This window comes from Cyanistes caeruleus, chromosome 16, assembly GCF_971803275.1.
Source record: "Cyanistes caeruleus chromosome 16, bCyaCae1.hap1.1, whole genome shotgun sequence".
NCBI classification, from domain to species: domain Eukaryota; kingdom Metazoa; phylum Chordata; class Aves; order Passeriformes; family Paridae; genus Cyanistes; species Cyanistes caeruleus.
The window spans coordinates 10,303,639-10,328,521 of record NC_141716.1 but is presented as its reverse complement, the minus strand read 5'-3'; the positions used below and the strand labels follow the sequence as shown (position 1 = coordinate 10,328,521).

The window sequence follows — 24,883 nt, the reverse complement described above, 5'->3', positions numbered from 1 at the left end:
GCACCCAAATTCCTGGAGGTACCATTTTGCAGCAATATGAGCCTAATTGTTTCTAGATTGAATATTTTCATGGGATATCAGTCTCAGTGTTCCTGGAATTAGCATGCTCACTGAAGGATTGAAGATGCTTATCGGGCCCGACAGCTTTAGTGTCAGCGGGATCACCGGCAGCTCCGCGAAACTTCGCTGGCTGGCGACAATATTTATCTATGCGGAATGGAGACATATGGCCAGAATCATCCGCTCCCTTTCCTCAGTAATTAAAACATCTGGGAGCACAAAAGGGCTGTAAGAATTAAAAAAAAAACCCCTCTCTCTGCTAAATAAAACAGGAGCATGGTGCCTTTACATAATTGCCAAGGCTTTCTCTTGCTGTCGTGGTGGCAGCGTCTCTGGAGAACCAGCCTCCCCTAATGTTTTTTGAATGTGTGACGGTCAATAGAAGCACAAACTGAGCTGAGCACAGCCCTCAAACTTTTTATTAATACTGTATCTTACTTTATTTTCCAAAGGATGGATTTGAATGCTCCTGAGAGGGATTGCAGATTATTTAAGGAGTAGCAAAAGCATACTGAAGTCATCAACTGTTTTACAGACCGTGATTACACAGTGATAGCTTTCTGTGTCTGGAGTATTCTGTAGATATATCTTTGATAAACACTATTTCACTGAGAGCTTTGAGGTTCAAATTTGGACCAGGGCAGCATGATGACAGCTGTTATCATTTGATGGATATTCAGTGCAGTGTGTGAAGCGTGTTTAATACAGTTTTATGTAATTTTCAGAGATTATGTGTCCCAAACACAAAGCCATTTCAAAATGAAGTAATTGTCTAACTTCTCGGTCCTTGCGAAATCCCCAGCAGAGCTGTGTGCTCCCAGCCTTGCAGGGCTGGACTTCAGAAGAGGAATCTTATTTTTGATATGTGACAGTTTTAAATCCTAGAATTTGTCATCTGCAGAGATGGGCAGCCATTTTGAGAGTTACTGTTGTTTTATTGTATACAGGGCTCACAGTGTAGTGCTTTGTAGAGACTTTTCTGTGGGTTCTTTTTGTTTCTTTTTTAATGGAGTAAGATCATAGAATTGTTAAGGTTGGAAAAGACCTTAAACATCAACAAATCTTGTCAGCTCAGCACCATGATTTGAGTAGATGTTATTCAGACTCAAGTACCTGAATAACATCCCATCCACGTTTTGCTGGCACTGGTGAATTTACCTGGTGTCTCCTGAGGGAAGACTGAGAAACTGAGGCAAAGGGGTGGGATAGAATTGCCCACAAGCACATAAAGATCTTTGACTGAGGTGGAAATTGAATTAAACTCTGAGGCTCCTCTTGTGACGGCTCTTTTGTGTTTCGAATCCACACCTGAGCAGTACCCAGTGCTCCCACTAAAGAACCAGACCAGAGGGTCATAATGAATTTTTTCTTAAAATCCGTGCAAGTAAAAAACCCACTATCACTGAGGAATGATAGCACAGCCAGTTTCTCTGGAATTTCTCATTGCTAGGCCCCGTCTGTGGTATCTGTAGCTGTCTAGCACAGCTGGGCCAAGCCCAGCCTGGGCTGCTGATGGGGATGGGTGCCCTCAGCTGCTGCTGCAGCTCACATCCCCTCCCTGACTCCTTCAGAGCAGGACTTTGGTGCTGACCCCTCCATGGCTGAAATGAGGATGTTGCCTCCTTGCCTCTTAGGTGTCTTCTGGATTTAAAAACATTTCCAAGAAGTGGTGATGCTTGGGTAGCTTTCCCTTCCATGCTCTGGCAGTGACACAGCAGCATCTGGAGACTCTGCTTCTGTGGGTGTTATGGGGCTGCAATTTGTTCCTGTGTGAAGGAACATCTCCTGCCTCTGGTTTCTCTTTTGGAGTCCTGTGGGGGTGCCCAAAGAAACCCCAGCTTGTCATGTCTGGTTTGTGTGGAGCAGGAAGAGGTTGGGCCCAGGGTTTGTGAGGTATGGAGGTAATGGACTTATGGCTTCAATTTTAACAAGTGTTATAAAGAAGGACATGGGATGAAAGGCTGATTTAGGGGGGTGGATAAAATGGAAGCAGAGGGGATGTGATGAAGAGGATGATTAAGTTCTTTGCTAGGAATTTAGGGAAAAACAAACATGGAACTGCAGAAACTGGGTGCTGCTGGTGTTTAGTTTGCCCTTCACACTTGGTTCCAGCAGTTCCCAAGCAAACTAAATTGGGAGCCAACGGCAGTAATATCCAGATTAGCTTTAATGTAGTACTGGAAGGCTCTGCAGTGCAGCACCTCTGCACTAATTTAGCTCTTTGTCAATAAAATGAGCTCTTGTGATGTTTCCAGTAACTGAATTGGCTTCTTGACCCAGCTGGGTCCTGCCATGCTGCATCGAGCTTGGGCAGCGCAGCTTGGCTCAGAAGTGAGGCATGTAAGGAGAAAGACTTTGGCAATCTCACTATCCATATTTCTGATTTGTTCCTTCTCCTTCATGCAGCTTATGGCTTCTTTTAGCTGAAGGTAGCTCTCCCTGCTGTGTTAGCAGCTATTGCATTTTGTAGAATACCCCAGATAATGACAAGCGAGGTTTTTCCTCAAGAAAACTTATCCCAGTAGAGGTCTAATCCAATATATTTATATGACAAAGAGCTGAAGCCTTGAAAATGTCTAGCTGGCTCAAAGATTCAATTAAATCCAGCCCAGTTCTAGGTGTGCTTCCTAATTAAAGTATTTGACATCCACACAGACATAAATATTTATGCTTAGTAGAACCTATCCCAAACAGCAAAACAAATTACTCTGACAACACAGAAAACATGAATGCTCTCTGTGGCTCTGTTATCTGCACACATAGCTGAAGTTTCAGCAGGTGCCATTTTACAGACTGTGGAAGAAGCTGTCAGTTTGGAAGAAGGCTGACAGTGTGAGGGAAGGTGATAGTTTTAATGGGAATGGGACAAGAATTCTGCAAGAAGCATCGTGGGACCAATTCTGACCTCACCTTCTTAGCCTCAACAATCTGGGTCATATTCTCAAGGATTTGATCTTCTAACCTGTCTGGGTGCCACAAGAACCCTGACAGCACATACAAATATGGCAACAGGTCATTTTTACCTTGGGAATTGTGAATATTTGTTTGGTGGGTTCCATTTTGCTGCCTTTCGTGCTCTGGCCAGCAGCCTCAGCTGGATATGTGTTATATGTTCATGCTTCCTGGTTTCCCAACAAATCCAGAAACCATCCAGTCCCTCATAAATTCCAGTGTTATCAACCCATAATTCCTGCATCCCCACAGTCTAGTACAGACAAGTACTTAGCAAGATATTTTGGGGCTGTTTTTCTGCTTGCCTTGGAAGTTGAAGTTACTGGCATGGACAGAGCTCTTAATTTATAGCATTAGTTAATTTTCCCTGGAGACTCAGGATCCTAAGCTACCCCAATTCTCTATTTTGGGCCCTATCAAATGGCATAAAGAGGGTGGTCATGATTTAGTATTCTTCTGGCTGGTGTAAACAAAGGATCTTGGATTTGGAAAGACCCCAGCGTTCAAACAAAAAGATAAATCTCAGAAGAAAGGTTCAGAACAAAGATGCATACAAGATTAGGTGTTTCTGCTTTGTTTACCAGCCTTCATTTAACCCCTAATTTTTGTTTTCCCCTGTGCTTTACTTTTGAAAATGGGATTAAAAAAAAGCAAATCCAAATCTGGAGACATCTCATAGAACAGAACACACTTGCATTTATTTTATTTATTTAGCAACAGACATCTATTTTTAAAGGAGTCAATAATCACTCACATCCCTGCTTCCAAGCAGGAAGAACACTGGTCATAAATAGTGTAATAGACTTGGTGCCAGGTGAGCATCTGCATATTTTTTTCCACTTACCTCCCTTTGTGCTGGTGATGCTCCAGGATCCCAGAAAACTAATTCTGTCCTCATCCTCCCCTCTGCTTCTGTGGTCACTTATGGAGTGGCCACCCCTTTATCCATCCCACCTTGGCTGTTCTCTGCATGAATATCCCGAGCTCTCACGTTGGCCTCTGCTCCATGGAGGAGAATGCAAACCAACCACGGCACTGCTGGCTTGGAGCAGGGCAAGGGAGAGGCCAGGAGTTTGCCCCCAGAGAAAACTCCATTTGTGTTGATGACTTTTTGGGGCTACCTGAAAACAAAGGCAGAAAAAGTTCAGAGAATAAAAAGCAGTTCTATTTATTGAAGGGCCTTCAGGTGCATTTGAGGCAGACAAAGCCCCAGACAAAGCTACACCCAAAATGGACCAGGGGTCACGGGGGTTTCACACTTTTATAAGTTTGGTCCATTTGCATATTGGGGGTTGATATTCCAATTACAGCTTCAGGTAATGAAGTCATTTACCCCAAGCTTGCTGCCCCCAACTCCCTTTTGTTTCCATCTCTCAGGCAGTGACGTGTCCTTGATTCCCTTGATTGATGAGAGGAGTTGTTGTATCTGCCCGAACTGGGGAAGCAGCAGCTCACACTGTGTGTGGAGTTTAGAGTTATACACTGAGAACTGTAGGGTTACAAATAGATGGAAAATATAACAGCTAAAATCCTAAGGCATCAGTGTCCCTTTTCCCCTGGCACTCTTGGAGGAACACAGTGTATAGACCCCTGTGGGGATGTTTATCAGGGTGGAAAAGCCTGCCCAAGCTTTTCTAGGAGCTGTTCCTTGTGAGAGCAGCAGATTTACTCTGTGTAGCTGGTTAGTGTTAACATTGCCTCTGCGAGCAGTGGGGGAATTGTAGTAAATCTTCCAAGAACTGAGAGCTGGTTTCATCTTGTTTGACACATTGTTTCCTGATAAGAGCTGCTGGGAAAATACTTCAGTTTTCTTGTCAGACCAAGCTCCCTGAGTTGCCAGGAGAGACTCTGAATCCACGAGGTCCTGAAAAAGAAATTTAAACAGCCACAGTGCTGAGGGAGGGAACAGTGATGTGTGAAATGGCTGAACACCAGGGGCAGCTTGCTGAAATACAGATAAATATAAAAGTATGTGGAAATATCTCTTTGTTTCTGGCTGACAAAGAAAGGTGAAGCTTTTAATGTTCTCTGTGATTCCTGGTTGCTGTTGCTGGTTCCCCGGTTGTGCCTCCAGCTGAGCTGCTTGATCTTGACTAAATTTGCAGTAGCCAAAAACTGCAAACAAGGGATGTGTTCACCTGGAGAAACTTTGGAGAGCCCAGGTGACTCAAATGATGCTGTGAAATGTAAAGGCAATAAGAAAAAGGACACAAAAGCAGTATAGGAATGTGCTTCATTTTTTATTTTTAGTGCAGGCTGAAGGGGTTTGTGTTCATTGTATCTTAGTCCCACTGCAAGTCTGTTCCTTGTGTTATAGTTTGTGTTCCCATGCATCCCAAGATCTCATAATCCCACTGATGTTTCTTGGAATCACAGTCTTTATTGCAGAACGTTGTTTTGCAAGTGTGTGAGTGTGTGCCAGCAAACACAGAGGCTTCTGTTCTGAAAACCCAAAGCCTGGATAAGTCTTGAACTCTTTTTGTGTGCATGAAGTTAAACATTGCTCTGGTTTTTGGTGGAAAATTTGCACTAAAAATTTTTGCCAACCTATGTTGCAACCCACAGCCTGTGCATGAGCTCGACAGGACTTGATGGCTGGTTTTGACTGAAGTTCTTTCAGACTCTGAAATTCAAGGGCTGCAAGCTCAGATAAAAGTAAACAGACTTTCCATGAACCACAGTGAACTGAAGCCATCATTCTCAGCAAAACTCACACTAAGTGGTGTTCAGCCCTGAACTGCACTGACTCCAGCAGAGAGCGAGCATTCACTGGAAAACAATTGTGGATGTTTATTTTTGGCATCTCTGAAAATACAGCCATGGGCATAGGTGTGTAGTGAGGATTTATTTGCTACCTGAGCTGCAAAGTATATTCTGTGTATCCAGCATGAGAAAAAAAATTAAAACATGAGTGTGGAGAGGGATATGATTTTATCATCATATGTGTGGAGTGGGAAATACATCTTTATACCCTGTGAACATTTCTTTTCAATATGAGTTTCTAGCTGCAAGAAAGGATAAACACTTTTGAAAGAGCACACTCATGACAGACACACACAGTGACAAACTTTTAAAAAATACATGTCCCTAATTTTCTGAGCAGCTGTTTAAAACTAGATACTTGTCAAAAATTACCTTAGTGATGTCAGCTCAGCCTTTTGCATTTTTCACTACCTGTCCCTGGGCAAATTCTGATCCACCACCCTGCACAATCAGAGATGTGTTTCTTCTACAAATTAAAGTAGTTAAGCAAAATGGGAGCTTGAATAGAAAAGTTTATAAATTAGCTATGAAGTTCTGTAAATATGTTTCCCTTTTTTTATATATATATATTTTAAGACTTAATTGCAGCTTTAAATGTTTAATTTGGAGTTTTCAGCAGCAGACATTGCTGAGGGTTCTGATGGGGCTGCTGCAGCACAGCCTCCTGTCTGTCAAATGGACAGTGCTCCCAGAAAAAACAGCCCATATTCCCCAAAAGACATCTGTGTCAAATTGATGATGAGCTTGACTGGCATCTTAGAAAGATCTTGACATGGCAAGATTAACCCTCAAATGGCCTGGGAGACAAAGGGCATGGCATTTGAAATGAGGGCCACACACAGGACTTGGCAGGTGGAAAAACCTGCAAGGCTCAGCTAAATGCAAGTCTTCTCCAGAAATGATAACTTTGGAACTGGGGGAGGGGATGCAGGTAATGCTGTTGGCTCTCCCTGGTTTTCCTTGGGATGGTGCAGGTTTTTAGGATGTATTTTCTATGCAAATAACCACTGTGGAGTGCTTCATGGAGGTTACAGGCTGTGGAATGCTTTTCAGGCAGTATGTTGGAAGGTCACAAGCATAGAACCCTAAAATATGCTGAGCTGGAAGGGACTCACAAGGATCATCAAGTCCAGGTCCTGACTCTCCACAGGACAGCACCAAAAATCTCATCCTGTCTCTGAGGTTATCCAAACACTGCTGGCAGCCTTGGGGCTGTGACCACCATCCTCTGGGGTAGAATCTTTTCCTGTCATCCAGTGAAACCCTCCCATAGCACAGCAGTTGTGCCATTCTCTTGGGTCCTGTCCCTGGTCAGAGAGCAGAGATCGAAGCTGCCCCTTGGGAGGAGCTGCAGACCCTGTTGAGGTCTGACCTCATACTCCTCGTATATCTTCCCCTCTAGTCCCTCCACGTCTTAGTGTCCCTCCTTTGGGCACTCTTTAGTAAAATTATACCTTCCTTATACTGTTCTCAAACCTGCATCCAGGACTCAAGGTGAGGCAGCACCAGCACATCCTCCTGCTTTTCTCCAAACTGGAGAAATCCATCACAGCTGGCCCTTGGTGCTGCTCTGGTGCCACCAGATACCAATGAGCCACCTTAAAAATTCAACAGTAGCTCCTTAATGTTTCCCTGAAGGAAAATAAAGAACATGAAAGACAGACAATTGCCCTGACAGTAAAGGGAGGGCAGCTGCCTGTGTTTGAGCTGTGTTGTGTTGAGTTTCTGTGCTTGTGTAGTGTCAGCAGTGTGACTCCTGGAATGGAAGGAGCCAGTTCCTCCACTGGTGTGTACTGGTGGCTCTCTGCTGCTGTCACTGGAGCAAGAGTTATTTACACCAGAGGAAGAGCTGACCTTCATAAATTGTAAATAGTCCTTGAGAGAAATGTGTACCCGTGGCCTTGTCAGCTCTCAAAGGTTTTGTCAGTGTTGGTCTCCTGGTAAATGTCCTGGCAAACTTCCTCTAGCAGAGCCAGCAAAATCCTGTCCTTCCTGGCCTTGTATCCCAGCACCTCCTTCTGCAGTAAGGAACCTAAAGAGCCACATCTGACCCAAAGTGGGTTCTGCTGCTGTGATTGCATCCATGGCACAGTGATGTTCACTGGAAACTGTGTGGCCCTGGCTTTCTCAGTGTCTGAGATCTTGGAAAAATTGTGCATTGTAGGTATGACTTGATGTCTGTAATAACTTCACCACGGGAAGTAATTGACTGTCTCAGTGAATTTAGCTTTATCCCCAAGGCTTGCCAGTATTTCTAGAGCTGTGAAAAAAATCCCCCTTACATTCTGGTCATAAGGAGATAATCATATGTCTTTTAAACATTGTTTTTAGGTCTCATAAAAATATAGGCTAAGGCAAAGATTTGGGGTTTTCTCTCATGATAGTCACTGGCCTAAGTTTGGAAATTGCCTTTGGAAACTAAATGTAAATTTTGTGCAAGTCTTCTGTTGCTTGTGGTGTTATGACAGCGTGAGAGCCCCCTGTGCTTCCCCTGTTTCTTGGGAATTAATCAAAGTGTGCCTGACATTTTCTGAGGATCAAAATAGATATTTAATAGTGGATAAATACCGAGATTGTTTTATTCCTAAAAATGAGCAATAAATTGCCTAGAAACAGTCGCTGAGAATGTAAAAATTATTTAATACCTATTAGGCAGAAGCTGATGGACCTCAAGGCACTTTATTAACAAGGAACACAGCTCCCACGCAGTGTTGTGATTGATATGAGTGTCTCCTTGTACAGATGTGAAATACTAATGGAGGCTTCAGGAGAAGAGTTAGGGCTCTCCTGGGGATTTATCACATTGCTTCAGACTAGGGGGAAGCAGAAGTTAACAGTGAGTTGTAAAGGCTCTTGCAGGTTTTCTCACCTGCTGTATATACTCATTTAAGAAACAACAGGTTTACTGAAGAGGAAATGGACCCTGAAAATATGGAGTTTTATGAAAAAATGCATTCAGAAAAAAATGAGGATGTATGAAGGCCAAATGGGAGCTCCTCAGAGTAGAAACCCCTTAAGTTTACAGGACTCTTTTGGGGCTGCAGGTGCACACAGGACTCTAAGTGTACATTGGGTTGGCAAATGCAGCTCTGCAGACCTCAGAGAGCCCTTCTGGCAGCGTGGATGGTGCCTGGGAGAATCCTGGATGGAGAGCCAGGGGATGAGCAGCAGCCACTCCAGATAAATGTTTTCTACTGCTCTGTTCACTGCCATCACAAATACAGGTGAGCAGAGGATTATACCCTGGCTGAGGACATCCAGCAGCTCTGGGTTTGTGGGTCATTAATATCTCAAAGTTCCAAACTGGCACAGACCACAGTGGTTTACAGCAAGTGAATTAGATCAATTAATTTCCAACCCAAACCTAATGGGCATTTTAGAAAAGGATTTAATGTCTCATTTACTCTCTACAGTTATCTTGTTAAATGCCAATTAAGTATCTAAATATTTCTTACAACCTTAATGAATTACAATATAATAAGTAATAAATGAGCACTAGTTTTTGCTAACATGCTGAAGTCTGCTGTTAACTTGAGGAAGTGAACACTAAATTTTCTTAGGACAGTTGTTTGTGCCAGTGAAAGGATTATCTTTAATAACACTGTAATTTTAAAGTAATATAACTGCTAGACTACAGTTTTTTTTTCTTTATTTTTTTGGTCCAGTAGGATAATGTCAACAAGAAAAAGTTGAGATTGCCCTTTAAAGGTCATCTGTTTGAAAAAGTATTTAAACTTACTTTTTTTCTCCTAAATTTTGCAAATACTTGTGTTTTTTCCAATGAGTCGGTGATGTAATTCATCCCATTTTCACATGCAGTTGCACAGCTGAACTGAAAATCTGGCCCCACATTTTCAAACTGGTGAAAATATTGTGGAATTTCAGAGTGCAGTGGCACAAGTACATTTTTCCAAGTGTATTTGGTGTCCTCCAAAAACATCTGTGACTTTTTAATTTCTTTTTTTTTTATTATTATTTGCATGAACCACAACAGAATATATATGAGTACACAGGTACAGACAATATACTTGGAGGTGATTTCTCCCCCACTTATATTTGGGCTCCATCCTTCCTTTCTATTATTTGAGAACCGTATGCAAACATCAAGGAGGTGATTTTTAATCAATCCTTTCTGTTATCCTCGAAGAGAAAGAAATCTCATTCTTTGGGAAAGGCTGGGTTATGTCAAGGTAAAAGGTGCATAAAGCTGCAAAATCATGCAGAGAGGGTCAGGAGGGGTGAGGCAAAGGACAGGACCTCCCCAAGCCTGTGAGTAACCCCTGGGATGAAACCTGGGCTGCACAGATTCCATGGTAATGATGCTGATGGGTTCTGAACCTATTACAGTGAAAGATCTTTCACTCTTCTGAGGCCTTGGTCCTTCTGATGAAGTGGATGTGAATAAATTAGCTTTGTGAAACCAGAAGGGACAGTCCTCCTGCAATAATTTAGCACACCAGAGCAGCCTCAGGTTCCAGCAGGAGGAAGTGGCTGGCTCTGGGTTTTTGGGTCTCCTGGGTTGTGTGGAGCTGTGCCTCACAGCCATGCCCACAGCTTTCTGTTCCTACCACAGAGCTGGATCGTGGTTTTTGTGCTTTGTTCCCAGATTTGGGGCTTTTAGGAGTGAGTGTTCTGCAGGTATTGTTTCTAGGCATTGTCCCTGTGCATTGTGTTAAAGAGAATGCAAAGGGATTTCATCTCCTTTGCTGTATTAAAGAGAATACAAAGGTATTTTCAGAGTCTCTTTTCTTTGAGCATTGTCCTCCCTATTTATGTCAGCAATTAGTTTATTCTTAAAAGGAGGAAAATAGAAAAAGCAGCACACAAGCACTCAAACTGTGCAGCTCCCTAAGTGCTTTTTTCCAATTTATGAAACAAACAAACCAAAAAAAATTCCCTCCGAAGTTAAACTAATATGAAACAGCCCCAGCATTTGAACTTGTCGCACGAAGCTGGTTTAAATTTTAATGTGAGCTCTGGAGTAGATTTGTGTAAGGCAAGGTAAAGCAAGTCCCATGAAATATTGATTCTGTACATTTTCTTATGAATTTTTATACTCCAATTTAGTAAATTTTTCATCTCGCCTGCACTTAGAGGTTGCCTATAAAGTCGTTACTACCAATTGTATTAACTGTTGTAAATAAATCATCTTGGTTTGGGCTATTTGTATGAACATGGGCCGACAGGGCCCGGTTTTGTTTAAGCTGTGGCATGTTATGGCCTCAGTCTGAAAGGGCTAAAAAGGGATTATCAAAATTTAAAATCTGTCATGGCACAGAGGCAGAGCTGCAAAGCCCAGGAGCATCTGTCAGAGGCAGGAATCTTCCTTCTGCATGTCCCACCTGGATCAGACAGAGCAGCAGGGAGGGGTCTCCAACAGGAAGGTTGTTTTCTGCTTTGTGTCAGGAGAAGATGAGGTGGCAGGGCTGGCACTGCCACCTGTGCCCCTGTACCTGCAGATGGCTCCATTGAAGAGAAGAATAGAAACTATAAATGTTTGCAATGCTTAGGTATATCTTGACTTTGCAATGTGTTTTCTTTAAAGTGCCATCTGCAAAGGGACATCAGAACACCTGATTTGAGGGAAATCAGCAAGTAAAAATTTGTCCTTTGGCAATTTGAAGCCTCTAAATCCCAGTTGTCTCTCCACCCAGAGCTCGATCATGAGCCCTAGCTAATATCCTCCATCAAACCTAGCTTAGATGTTCACACTGCCTCCTCATCTCTAATTATAACATATTAAGTGGGCAGGTAGGCAAGATACTGTTCTACTTTGTGTCTCTGTATGAAGCACAGAGAAACACAGGTTTTCTGATGCCTTCCCTTTTAAAATAATATTTTCCAAACAACTTTTAAAATGTTGCATAACATTCAGCTGAATAAGCTTAATAATTTATTTTCTATGAGCAATTCCACTGGTGAATTTGGCTGCTTAACAGCCAAAGCACAGCATGACAGCTTCAAGGTGTTTCAATGGTCTCATTATTAATTCTGAGCTGAATTCCAATGAATGCATTTTATTGTTTTTAATTTGGTTTTCAACGCCTCTCTTTGCTGAAACTCTGACTCAGTGAATTTTGGCAACACTCTGAGCTGAAGGCTGGTCGTGTCTGGACCCTGCTGTAGCCACCAGTGCAGGCTGTGAGCTGTTAATGTTGTTGCAGCTCTTTGAGTCATAAATGTCAGCAATCATTTGATGAGGGCCTGACTTGAAGCAAGTTTTTGTATGTGCTTGTACCCCTGTAGTCTTGAGAGGTGCTTAAATATCTCCTCAAAGCTGGAGTATATGCTTCAGTGTTCTGAAGATGGATGACATGAATGTGGCTTGCTGTGGTTGATGTATAAATAAGAACAGATGGTTTTTCCAGATTCCACTTAATGGCAATTAAACTCTAGTTTATTTTATACAGAACAAATCTCTGTTAAATTTCTGGTTTTGTAGATGATCTGAAACAATGCTTTTTTGAGATACTGTCATGAATGTTTGGGCTATTTTGAGATGAGCCTTATGGTAATTTGATAACAAAACACACCACGTGAGCTTTTCCTGAAACTTGTTTGTCTGTGTATAATTTCCCAAACATTTTCCATTTTACCTACCTTTAAATAAAGATTATAAACTTATTTTCACAGTAGCCCTAAGCATAATATTTTTCATAAAATGAACCTGTTAATAACAAGAAATTTAGTGAGTGTTTGGAGATAACAACAACAAAACAATTCATAACTGAGAGAAATTCCCTCAAATTGTGCAAATAATCCTCTAACTTGTCCTCTTTTATCCAAGCTGAGTCCTGCTCAGACACTGGCTGTGCTGTTGGTTTGTGTGTTGCTTGTAGGTTGGTTTCCTAGATAGATTTAAAGCTTTTTTTAAAATTCAGACTATCAATAGTATCCAAAGAAAAAACTCGACTATTTTTCCAGAGGAGCAGCACCTCATTAGTTAAAAGGCTGTAATAATCACCTCGTATTCCATTTAATTTGCCCTCCTTGGCTGGGGCTGACCTTTCAGCTGTCTGTATATTCTGAGTGTTTGTGTGAACAGCAAAGGATCCCGTTAATTGCAGAGCCTTCCTCCCATTCAGCAGAGCCATGTCCGGCCTCCTCCGATGGCCAGGGCGATAGGAGAAACCCCTGGGAGACAGGAAGGAGCTTGCAGAGAGGGAAAACTCTGGGAGGGAGGGAGGCAGTGGGAGCCTGCCCTGTGCTGAGGAGAAGTGAAAGGGAGCAGGGGCATCGGCAACATCTTGCAGAGAGGTTTTTGGAACATGTAGGAGGCAGATCTGGGATTCCAGAGCTGAATTCTCACTCTATTGGGATTACCAGCACCAACACGTTTGGCCTGAGAAGCTCTGACCAAACTCTGATGTTGGGGTTTGTGTCACATTCCCCAGTCTGGACTGGGGAGAGAGATGACTGATGTGCTTAGAACTAATCCAAATATATTCTCCAAATTTAGAGACACTCTGTGAATCTTAAGTGAGTTAAGAAATCAAACCAGCCCCCTTTGTGTTGCTGCTTTTCCCCACACAGCTCTCACTGAGTTTGTAGTTTGTCCTCTTTAGCCCCAGCTCTTGCTGCTGAGGAACCTGCCCACATCATTTCCCTGGCACAGCCTTTGTGGGACTTTGTGCTGTCAGGCAGAGAGCAGGGCTCAGGGGCCTTTCCTCAAGGGACATGGGATTTTTGTGTAGTGATAAATGGAATATCACTACAGAAAGCGAGTGAGATTGACAACAAACCTTCGTGAAAGGGTTGGCATCTACATTGCCTTGGTGTAGAGTGTCAAGACTGGGAGGGAAAATCAATTGTAGAAGAAAACCAGGCTTTTCTTTTGTATATTTATTTTTACAACCCTGATTAGTGTTGGCTATTCTAAATTTCCAGCCTCACTATAGATATGTTGTTGGAATGATGGTGCCGTGTTTTGCTGGTTTGGGTTGGATGGCAGCCCTGCTGGGGATGTGAAATTTGGAGAATCTCAGATGTCACTCTTCCACTGCAAACCTGCATATTATTGATTCATTTTGCTTCAAAGATGCAAGTGAAATCCTGCTGTTTGATTGGATCTGACAAAGTGTAACTCAATCACTTATATATGAAAGACTTTTGAGGGCAGCTAGAAACCAATGTTACATTAAGTTCAGATATTTTGACTTCAACATATATGGCAAAAGCCATATATTTAAATATTTAAAAGCTATTTGGTCATTACAGTATTCTCAACCAAAAAAAAAAAATAAAATTTTTTTCAATAGCTGCTAAATGCATCATTCTCAAATTCTGTATGTGGAGCAAATAAGATGAAGACACAGGTAATTGATATCAGGGAAGGGAGGGTAGTCGAATGCAGGAAGAACATCCTGAATGTTTCCAACTGAATTTTTAATCAATTGGATATGCAGTGTTGTCCTCTTGGCCCAGTGTGGTAAAATTGCTCTGGTAAATGCAGCTGAGAGCCAGCCCTGTGCTCACACAGGGACTATTGTTGAAATATCAGCTAAACCTTCCAGTAGTTACATATGCTTAAGTACTGCTAGTATTTCTGCTCTTTTCTTTTTATCAATTGAACAAATAAAAGCTTAGAAAACTGTTTTGATAGAAAAATGTCTGATTTTAAAATATTCTGTCAATTTTTCACCTGAGATACAACTGGAAGAGTGGATAGCCAATCCCTTTGCGTGTTGAAGTGAAATAATGATTACATTTGTTATAAACTCCTAATGGAGATAGAAGTTTTGGTGTATATCAGCTTATTTGCTGAGTTTCCTTAACTCCTCATAACTCACCCTGAATAGACTCAAATGTCAGGTGCTAGAAAATTCAGCAGGGAGCAAGGTCAGACTCAAGAGCCCAGCATTTTCAGGGACTCTGCCACTCCTGTAAACCTGCTTTAGCTGTACTACCCAAAAGTCTGACAAACAGAAACCAGGAACACTTCAGTGTGTATTTCTCCCCAAAGCAGGCAGCGTCAAGAAACAAAATTTTGTTAGATGACTGCATTAGCCTTGAACTTTTCAGACAAATCTAAATGAAAAGGAGGAGTTTATCCTGGCTTCTAGGAACTGATGGGAGCTCTGTGGGACGTAGGTTCAAATTTTCAAATGCTCATATAAAAGCAGAGAGTGGTGTCCGCCCCTCGAAAGCTCCACGGGTGGAGAAGGAAAGAAGATGCCAGTGAGCACATGCAATCCTTCAGAGTTCATTATACAGCAAGTGTGTTTCAAAGGACCTTGAGAGCATGTTTCCAAGGGAGGGGTAAGGTCGATGCGTGGATGGGAGAAGCCAATTGAAATCAATGGGAATTGATTTAGAGTCCGGGGGCACTGTGTTAAAATCTCCAGTCTGACGATACACCTTCATGAATATTAACGGCAGCGGGATCAATACGCAGCTGATTTTCAGATGTACAGCTGGCTCCTTTTCGTCTGTAGATTAAAGACATGGCAATCTTTCTTTAGATAAGACTGAGAATTCCAAAAAATGACTTGTGACTTTAGATCCCGTTCTCCAGGGCTGTTTGATGACGTTTACGATATTTTCCTACTTTTTTGAGAGCGCATTTTCCCAGCTACATTTATCTCCGGTGCGCGTTTCAAGGATTTCATTTCAGTGAAGCGGAGCTGGCTGCTCCAGGGAGCACCAAGGTGTCTCTTTCATGTGTTTGGGAATGCTGAGGTTTGGGAAAGCCCTGGTGCCTGCCCTCCTGCAGGCTGCCTGCCAGCAGATGGCTGCCGCTCTCTGATGCGAGCGAGCGGCTCCGGCGCACATTTCACCCCGTGCTCCACAGAAAGTCACAGCAAAGCTCTCTGCTGCTCTAATCCGTGCCAGCTCTGCCTCCAAACGTGTTCTCCACCAGCCTGCCAGCCCAAATGACTGGTGCAATTCACCTGGAAGAGCTGTGTGAGGCTCAGAGACCTGTGATGCTGCTGTGAGCGTGGTCCAGCGGCTGAGCCTGAGCAGTCCCTGATGCTGCCTGGGCTCTGAAAGTGAAATCAGACTTTTTCAAGTCTCCTTTTTCCTCCCTTAACAAAGGATGCACGTTATTTGAAACATCCTGGACATTTTTGTTTGTTTGTATTGAAACTGCGGGTCAGGATCCAGACTTGGCAACTTGTCCTGACTTCCTTAAGGAGCTGAGCAAATGTCCCAGGTCCAACCATCTGAAATTCCGGGAACATTTGGGACTCCTCTTCACAGCAGACAAAGATTGCCGTGTTCAGGCAGCTTAATGACAAATAAAAATATCTCAGACTTCTATATACATTATAAAATACTCATAGAAATCTGAGTATGTCTCAGGGCTTACAGATTTAATGCTTTTCCCTGTGGTTTCTTTAGGCAGTGTCTGGCAGAATGGGTATCATTGAAAATGTGCTTGTTTTATTCCAGTTTTGTCACTATGGTGGGTGATAAAGATATGGAAAATGCAAGATATGCACATTATCTCCAGTATCAGATACTGGAGGGAGTTACTGGGATTCCTCAGAGAGCCTGGGTGTGCTAAGGGTGGTCTAATGCACCCCAGGAAAAAGTGGCCAGGGATGCTCCCAGCCAGGGTTTGCTGTATCCTTGTCCTGCTGAGCTGTTCCTGGTTGTTCCAAAAGTGGCAAAGTTACCCCTGTGCTGAATTCTGGTGATTGCTTGCACTTGTAAAGACATTGCTATGTTTGCACATTGTATTTGTTCTACATTTAAGAGAGTTTAGGTTTTGAGACAATTTTCTTGTATTGGTTTTTCAGTGAATTCTGCAAAACTGGACTTTGGGGGCTGAGCTGATGCCTGTGACAGGGGAAAAATAGCTAAAAAATGGAGAAAAAAGCTAAAAAGTGGTTTCTGTAAGTTTAATAAAGGTCCATGTAGTGATGCTGCTGTGGCTTTCAGAAGTTTTTGAAAAATAGAAATGGTGTGGAGGAAGGCAATGGGAACAATGTAATACAAAATGGGGTAAACTTTGAGACTTTGTCTTTCTATACATTATTCATCACAACTCATGAAAGGCGACTTGGCTTCTCTTGTGTTTTTGACGGCCAATTGGAAATGGTGAAAATGTTTGTAACTTCTATTGTGTTTTTTTCCTAATTAGACAAGACAAATAGTTTATGAAGAGCAAGGACAGAATTAATCATGGGCTCTTGCTCATCACAGCTGTGCTCTGAATGCCTGACAGAGCCACTTTATGGCATATAATTCAACATATAGAATAAATGTAGTACAAAGGACAGAGTTTTGAAAGCATTTTCAGTGGTGATCACGTTGTTTTGCAAAGTCCTGAGCATAACTGATTACAATTGAACTGAATGGGAGCTGTGAGATGCTTTGGAAAGTGAAATCCTCGCTGGCATTTCCAAAGAGGAGATCTGAATCTGGATTACAGCTTTTTGTGCAATTTGGATATAATTTCCATGTCTAATTTGGTGGGTGCATAAATGTATTGAGTGTTTTCTGCAGGCAGTTGGTTACCTAAGCATCCAGCTCTCCCTTTGGGTTTAAAAGCATAGAAATCAGGAGGTTCTGATTGTACTTGCAAGTCATATGATTAAAGTGTTCCCTCTATGTCAATCTGAAGATTAGAAGCTGTATTTGTATTCCATATGAACTATATGTGTGTTTTTCTGAATGATCTGTTGCCAGTAGCAATTGTAATTAACGTTTCTCATGAACTTCAGAATGCATACAACTTGGTATTAGCTTTTTAATGAAATATCAGCTTGCTTATTGCTCTTCAACTCTTTTCCTTTCATCTTAGAATGAATCTGAAAGGCTTTTGATGTCCTACTTGAATTTTGAAAGCCCTCTCCTCTTTTACCTTAGTGACTACCCACACTGTACGTAGCATTACCCTTTGCATTGCACAAGAGTAGTTTATCTTTACAGGGTGCAGCTGAAGTTCTCAGCCTTTTACCTGAGTCAGACTTCAAAAATGAACAGTGATCATTTTCACCTACAAATGGATATTTTTCTGCCTTGTACCTACTTGCACTGAATAACTGACCTACAAGCACAAATTCTGTCTAGATGTGCAAAGTCAATTCATTTGCATATTTAAGTAGCTGTGTCCACACTTTAGAGGGTCTGATTTAAGTCACTTTGAGCATGCTACTGACAGGCAGAAGTGTGAGCCTAAGTGTTTGTAGTGCATGAAATGTCTAGCAGAAAAGAAAGGGGTTTATTCTCTATTGAAAGGGGTTTATTCTCTATTACAATATTATTATATTGCAGCAATGTCTGTAAATTTCAGGCTGATGTAAAAACTGAATTGGATGAAAGTGTGGTTTGTTTGGCTCTCAGTTTATCTCTTGCTAGAACAAGATGTTCACAGGTTTCTATTTGATTCACTGGTGTTTGTATATAGTATGCTAAAACACCTGACTTAAACTCAGCTCTGGCTGGAAATACTGGAAGCATTGCAACTACAGAAGTTTCAGAGAGGTGAGATAGATAAGTGTCTGATTCTGGGGATGCCTCCTGAAAACAAACCTGGTCTTTCAAAATCTGCCACAGCTGTCCCATGCCATGTGGTGTGAGCAGGGTGTGGCTGTTAGATCCAATACACTTTTGATTATCAATTTTTAAAGCACTGGTTTTCATGGGGTGGAAGAGGAATCTTGGTTTGCTTGTTTGTGGTATGAGCAGAGAGGTTTCCAATGTGCTCATCTCAGTGTCTGGTATCTCACACTGGTGTTTAGAATTTGGGAGAGTTTAGATCCTCACAGGATGAGATGATGGAAAATAAACCCGCTGCTTCTTACTGGTGTCTGATACTTATTTCAGCACAGCAATTCAAAGTTTCATTGGGTTCAGAAGTGCCAAACCAGCACATTTTGTACTCCTAAAAAAAAAAAATAAAAAAAAAAAAAAAAAATCAGCTTCTGGAAGTGAAGAACATCTGCATCTAAAACACGCCAATTAGCAAGAAGACACGAGTGATGCTAACGCGCTTGCTCTATTTTTGGTCACTGTCTACGTGATCAGGAAAGAAACAGAGAATGCTATGGCTTTGATTAACTCTTCTCACTCCCTTTTAAAAGGATTTCTTCTTGTTTTCACCAGTGAAAAGTTGATGAATGAAGCAAATCCATGGTGTATAAATATGGTTAGAATATATAGTCACAGGAAATTTATTTGATATTTTTATTAAATACTCTGCAAACTACTGAGTGTGATACACTGTACCCTGCCATACAGAAAGCCAAGAAAGGCCTGTATGTTTACATAATTCATATTTGTATAGCTAAAGCTTGAATTTTCACATCTCCAATTTTTATTTTAAATTCTGTCATGTCACTTGACATTGTCTTTTCATGTTTCCAGGACTGTTCTGAGTAAGTGTTTAGTTTTAGTACAAGTAACCATAATGAAATGGCAGAGTCCTGGTACATTCAGCTCTACCAAAGAACTTCCCATGAGATTCTGAGACCATTAAAATTGGTATGAAACTGTGTTGCCAGAGGAAATCTTAGTAGAACCTGTCCAGCTCAATTTGCTGCCAGAGAACAGAGATGTGGGGTCGTGGTTTAAGCATTGCTTCCTTTTTAATATGGTTTTTTTTTTTTTTGTTTTAGTTGGGAGTTTTTTTAGTGACTTTTTTTACAAAATTGTCTTTTTCTAAAATCACTTACTGAAAAGTCTGTTGAGAACATCCTTCAGACTACAGGGAAACATAAATTTGTTCTACATTGTAAACTTTTAATTCATCCTTCTGTGTGTCTAAATATTTCACAACCACCAAAGTATAGCAGAAGGTGCAGTTTTACATTAATGAAGGAGATTTTGCCTTTTGCATAACAAGGCAGAGTGAACATCTGAGCCCTCACTAAGGACATAACAAGCAATCATATTAATGCTGATTATAGAAAGATACTTCAACTGGAAGTTAAATTTGGTTCTGAGTACCTATAAACAGTATGAAATAATTCAGGTGCCTGGGGTTTATGTGAAATGTGTTGGAAGTTGCTCATGGCTTAGCTTGAGAGCTTGTGTGACTTCTCAGGCACGTGCAGAACATGAATATCTTGGCTCCATTTGCTCCTTCTCTTCCTTCCAGAGGTCAGGTGTTGTCCATACCTGATACCAAGTGATTTCCATTCATCCCTGCTGGCCTGATTCAGCCCCTTGGAAGCAAAGGCAAAACTCCCCATGGATTCTGTAATTTTTCAGACAAAGCCATTAGCAGCTCTGCACCTGTCAGAGTTGCCATACCTTAATGGCTTTGAAGCTGATTTACAAATACTTTAGTGTTGTTTTATCTCAAATGTTTAGCAATTTTCCTGATCCTGTCAGGTAAAACAAATTCAGGTGTTAATTATTGTTATTCCAAGTGTAGCATATGGGGAAATGAAAAATGTCTTGCAGGTACAGCAATAAAACGAAATCTTAATTAGTCTTTGGGTAAAACTGACATCAAAAGAGGGCACTAGTCCTCCACTGAACCCAGGTGTGGTGTGTTCCCAGATTTCCCTCTCTGTAAGTGTGGAGTGCTGGTGATAGAACAGTTATCTTTTTGGAGTGGAGCAAAATCTCTGTTTATTTGTAATTTCAGTGGAATTCTTCCAATGCTATTTATGAGATGTTGAATAGAGTGTGAGATGAGGAACGTGAAAACTCACTGCAGTAGTCACTGTTTTAATCCTTCAGACCAGGGATGTGGAATTCAGCAATAGTCTTGATGCTGGTGGTGTAATAGATGTGATCTTTTAAAGGGACCACTTAAGTTATGTAAAAGTACCCAGAAAAGGGCAGCAGACACCATCAAACTGCTTTTTCTACACCAGGAGTGGGTGGGTTGGAGAGACCGCTGTGGTGCTTTATCAGGCTTCAGGGTTCACTGAAAAGAATGAGAAGATGCCTTCAGAGCTAAGTTGTGGTGACTTTACTGGGTTTTGGGCTTTGCTCAGGTAGTTCACAGCATCTTTTTCTGTGCTGCTGAACAGCAGGTCCCTTCATACCTCAAAACTGCATTGTTTTAGTCAGCAACAGTTACAGATGGTGACTGGCCCCAGAATGGATAAGAAATAAAAAAATGGAGGAAAAAAAAACCCAGCCTTTTTTTTTTGGTGATTGTTCAAGGCCCACGGTTGTTCTGGTCTTTGTGTTGTGTGTGTGTTGGCTGTGTATCTTCCCTGGGGAAAGCAGATGGATAAGTCTGCACAGCTCTGGAAAACGACTGCAGAGTGGCAGTTTAAACCCAGTCCAGCTTAAATACAGGGAGCCAAAGCCTTTGGCACCAACCTCCAGAGGGCTCAAATAGATCTGTTACAGTCACACTGCTGCCACTGCTCCACAGAGCAGCTGAAACTCTGAAATGGTTCAGCTTTGGTGTGAACTGAACATCCTGAGAAACAAGAGGGGTTTGGTGGGTGGTACCACTGCTCAGGGGCTGTTAAATGAGGCCCTGCATTTATAGATCAATTATAATCCTGTTCCAGATACTTCCCTTCTTCCTTCACTTCAGCTGTGACTTAAATGGGAGTATATTTTCTAGAGATACCCAAAAGAATAGGAAAGGATTCTACACGTAGTAATTATTACGGCTCAAAGAAAAATAATAGGAAAAAAAGGTTTAAAACAAGTTTTAAACTGTTATTTAATAATGATATTATTTAAACATCAGGCATTTTTCAGCATTAAAGATGTCTTGAAATTAAGTAATATACTGAATGTCTACCTTAGAGTTTTTTAGGTTTCTCACTTCAGTGCCTTTGGTGACCAGGAAGCTCTATTTATATTTAAATTTGTGTGCCTGTGATGTTCCTGTCTTGGTTTCAGCTGGGGGAGAAAATTTTCTTCCCAGCAGCTGGTGCAGTGCTGGGGTTTGGATTTGGGATGAGAAAGGGGTTGGTGTTTAGGTGTTGCTGAGTTGTGCTTGTATGAAATCAAGAACTTTTCATCTTCTCACGCTGTCCTGGCAGTGAGGGGATGGGGGACACAACAAGCTGGGAGGGGACAGCTGATTCCAGCTGACCAAAGGGCTGTCCCAGACTGTAGGACTTACTTCATGTCAACCTATAAACAGGGAGGTGGCCACTGCTCAGGGAGTGGCAAGTAATTGCACTGTGCATCACTTCTTTTGTATGTTCTTTTGTCATTCTGTTATTATTTTTCCTTCCTTTCCTCTCCTATTAAACTGTCTTTATCTCACCCCACCTTATTTTTTTGGATTTTCTCCTCCATCCCACTGGGAGTGAGGGAGTGAGCAGCTGTGGGGTGTTCCACTGCCTGCCCAGTTAAACCACAGCCATTGCTTAAGCTTCTGTGGAAACACTGAAAACCTCTGGCTTAAACTCTGAGTTTAGGTCTGGTACAAGTAGATAATAACTAGGCATCAAAAGCTTCAAATACCTTTGCATTATAATTGATCTCTCTTACATACCTATCAAAATTTATTTCAAAATTTAAAACAGCCTCAGGCTTTCCCCATATAAGAAGTGGATCCTGCCTTTCCCATATTTAAAGAGTTGATTCCAGAGAGGTTTGCCTGTGTTTGGTTCCTCTTAAATGCTTGCTATTTCTGTACAATTCCCTGAAGTGTATGATAGTTTATTTGATTTCATTAACATTTGGAAAGGATTTGAGGAATTGCATGGTTTGGTCACTACAGTAAAAAGATAATAATGCTCTTGGGAGCAGCTGAATGTGGAAATTGCATGTGAGAAGCTGCATGTCCATCCTTGGAGGCTGTAACAGCCTCTCTCTACGGTGTGCTGTAAAGTTTTAACTGCTCTAATCAGCCAGGACCATCACTACCACTCATGTCAGAGGAATGGCTCTCCTCTATGATAACATCTGAGGGCTGTTCTCATTGATGGCCCTGCCTATATATCATTTTCCAAGCATGAGAACACGTTCAAGTCCAAACTTCTTGCATATTGAAACAATTTGGTGGGAAAGCCACCAGGAGATGAGGACTGGCTGGGATCTGGCACTGGATGGGGAAAGCTTGGATTCACATTTCCTCTTTCCTTCAAGCACGCCTGTATTGCAGGCATGGGTATAAAGCCATTTTCTTCACCAAGCCACCTCTTTTACCAGCTACACAATGCCATGAATTGTGTCACGCTGCCAGGGCACACTGGTCAGCTTGTTTCCTTCCCCAAAATAAAGGGCAGGAAGGCAGCAGGGGGCTGGAGGCAGGTGAGCTGCATTAACACACCCAGGCTGCTCTGGGCTGCTCTTCCAGGAGTGCTTTAAGCTCTCACAGTCCACATGGACCAGCTGGTAAGTGTTGATGTGCCTCCTGCATTTCAGCAGCATCTAACAAAGGTGTCTGGGGGGTCTTACAAGTTTTCATTCAGTTTGGCAGGGATGTGAAGGGCCTTGTGGAATGTGGCACACTTCATGCAAATCCCTGCTGCTTGGTAGTATTAAAAAAGGCTGTTGCAAGACCTCAGAAGAGGATGCAGTGATTCCTGTGCCATAACTTGTTGCAGTGGCTTGCCCCAGAGACCTTCCAGCACTGCTTGCAGCCGTGGGGAATTGCACTTGAAAGAGGCTGCTATCACAGCAGCCCAGGCTGACAGCAAGAACAAACCAGTGGCATGCAGCATGGTCCTTGCCCAGGATCTCTGCCTGCCAACCAGCAAAAGGCTTGGAATGCTGCTGTAAGAATATTGAAGTAGTCTCATCTCTCTTTTTGAACTTGGCCCTTATATTTAACAGAGCTGTGTATGGTACCCAGCATTTGAGAGGATAATACAGGGCTTTATCTCAAATCTTTGAAAACTGCCTCCCTTGAAGTCTGAAATGCTGTATCTGATAGTCGCCACTTCTTAGGAGGAGGGCTGCCCTGCTTCATATTAAAAAAGCAAAAGCTTAGTTTTATTTTCCTTTTCTTTTAGAAGCAAACATTGTGAACGAGGCACAGAAAAACTTACCAGCCCACTGTCACTCTTGTGCTGAGAATTCAAGTTACAGTTAATATCCCTCCCTCCTCTCTCTGCCCTTCCCTCCCCACCTCTCCTCCCAGCAGCATACATGTGTTTAATCCTGGACATGGATGTAAACCTGTCTATTCCTTATTTTGCATCCTTCGAGTATTATTATAATCAGGCCAGTTTATTAAGAATTAATGCCCCTTCGTGAACAGAGGATAATGGAATGGCCACATTTCCTCTTGTGCTGAACTGTGATTTACTAATAGGAGCTTCTAGGGAAAGGATCATAAAAGAGAGAGTCCCCCACCTCTGGATTAATATTTAATCAGGTGCTAAGAGAGCCTTGTGTTGGATCCTAGAGTTGCTAGCAGAAACCTGCAGGGGAAATGAGAGGGTCCTGCATTTAAAGGGGAAATGCAATTATAATTAAAGGCTTGATCCAAGGCCCTTGGACATAAATGAAAAGCTCCTGTTGATTTGAAGACCTCTGGATCTGGCCCAAAGGGAACCAAAAATAATGAATGTTTTTGCATGTGAGGCATAGACAGGAGTACTTATTTATATAATTATTTCAAAGGTATCAGACAAGGTTAACATGCATAGTCTAAATTTAAAATGAATGGGATGGAAGAGATCTGCTGCCAAAAACATGCATCAAACAAGCTGAGGGCTTGTTCCAAACTTTTTAAGTATGTGAACATGAATTCAGATGGCCTAGCTCTTGTATTTCATGGTTAAATGAGATACACTGAGAGAAGTGTGGCAGTTGACTTGTTCCAAGTCTCATTATAGTTTGTGGACTATAGCTCAATAATCTGGTTTTAAGTAGGCTCAGATCAGCTCCCTCCAGTTGACAGACCTGCAGCTGGTTCCCAAAATCAGCTGTGCCACACCCTCTGCAGCCCTGTCCTCCTGCAGGAGCAGCTCAGGTGGGATACAGCTCTGGGTGGGACACAGCCCTGCAGGCCCCCAGAGCAGAAAGTGCAGGTAGCCCCTCTGACAGTGCCTCTTGTAAATCTAATTTCTACAAACCAAGTGCCTTTTTCAGTTTCTGTATCGTGTTCCCAGTACTGTCACTGGGTTATTTCATAATAAAGCTGGGCGTATAGATTTTTAAGAATTTAAAGTATGTTATTGACTTGGAACAGGGTATTGGGGGTGTGTTGTTAGAAAGTGCAGTTTATTGCTGTGTTTCAAACTTTGCCCAAAAAGAAAAGCCTCCAGCTGATGTGAAA

At 42.0% G+C, this 24,883-nt stretch overlaps 2 long non-coding RNA genes across 2 annotated transcripts in view; both read left to right on the top strand.

Annotated features, from left to right (window-relative positions):
- LOC111938296 (uncharacterized) overlaps positions 1-24,883 on the top strand; it is a 172,566-nt gene that overhangs the window by 94,108 nt on the left and 53,575 nt on the right. The window lies entirely within an intron of this gene.
- On the top strand, positions 22,879-24,768 carry LOC147650181 (uncharacterized). Its single transcript, XR_015277047.1, has 2 exons — positions 22,879-22,992; positions 23,070-24,768. It is a non-coding gene; the product is annotated as an uncharacterized LOC147650181 (long non-coding RNA).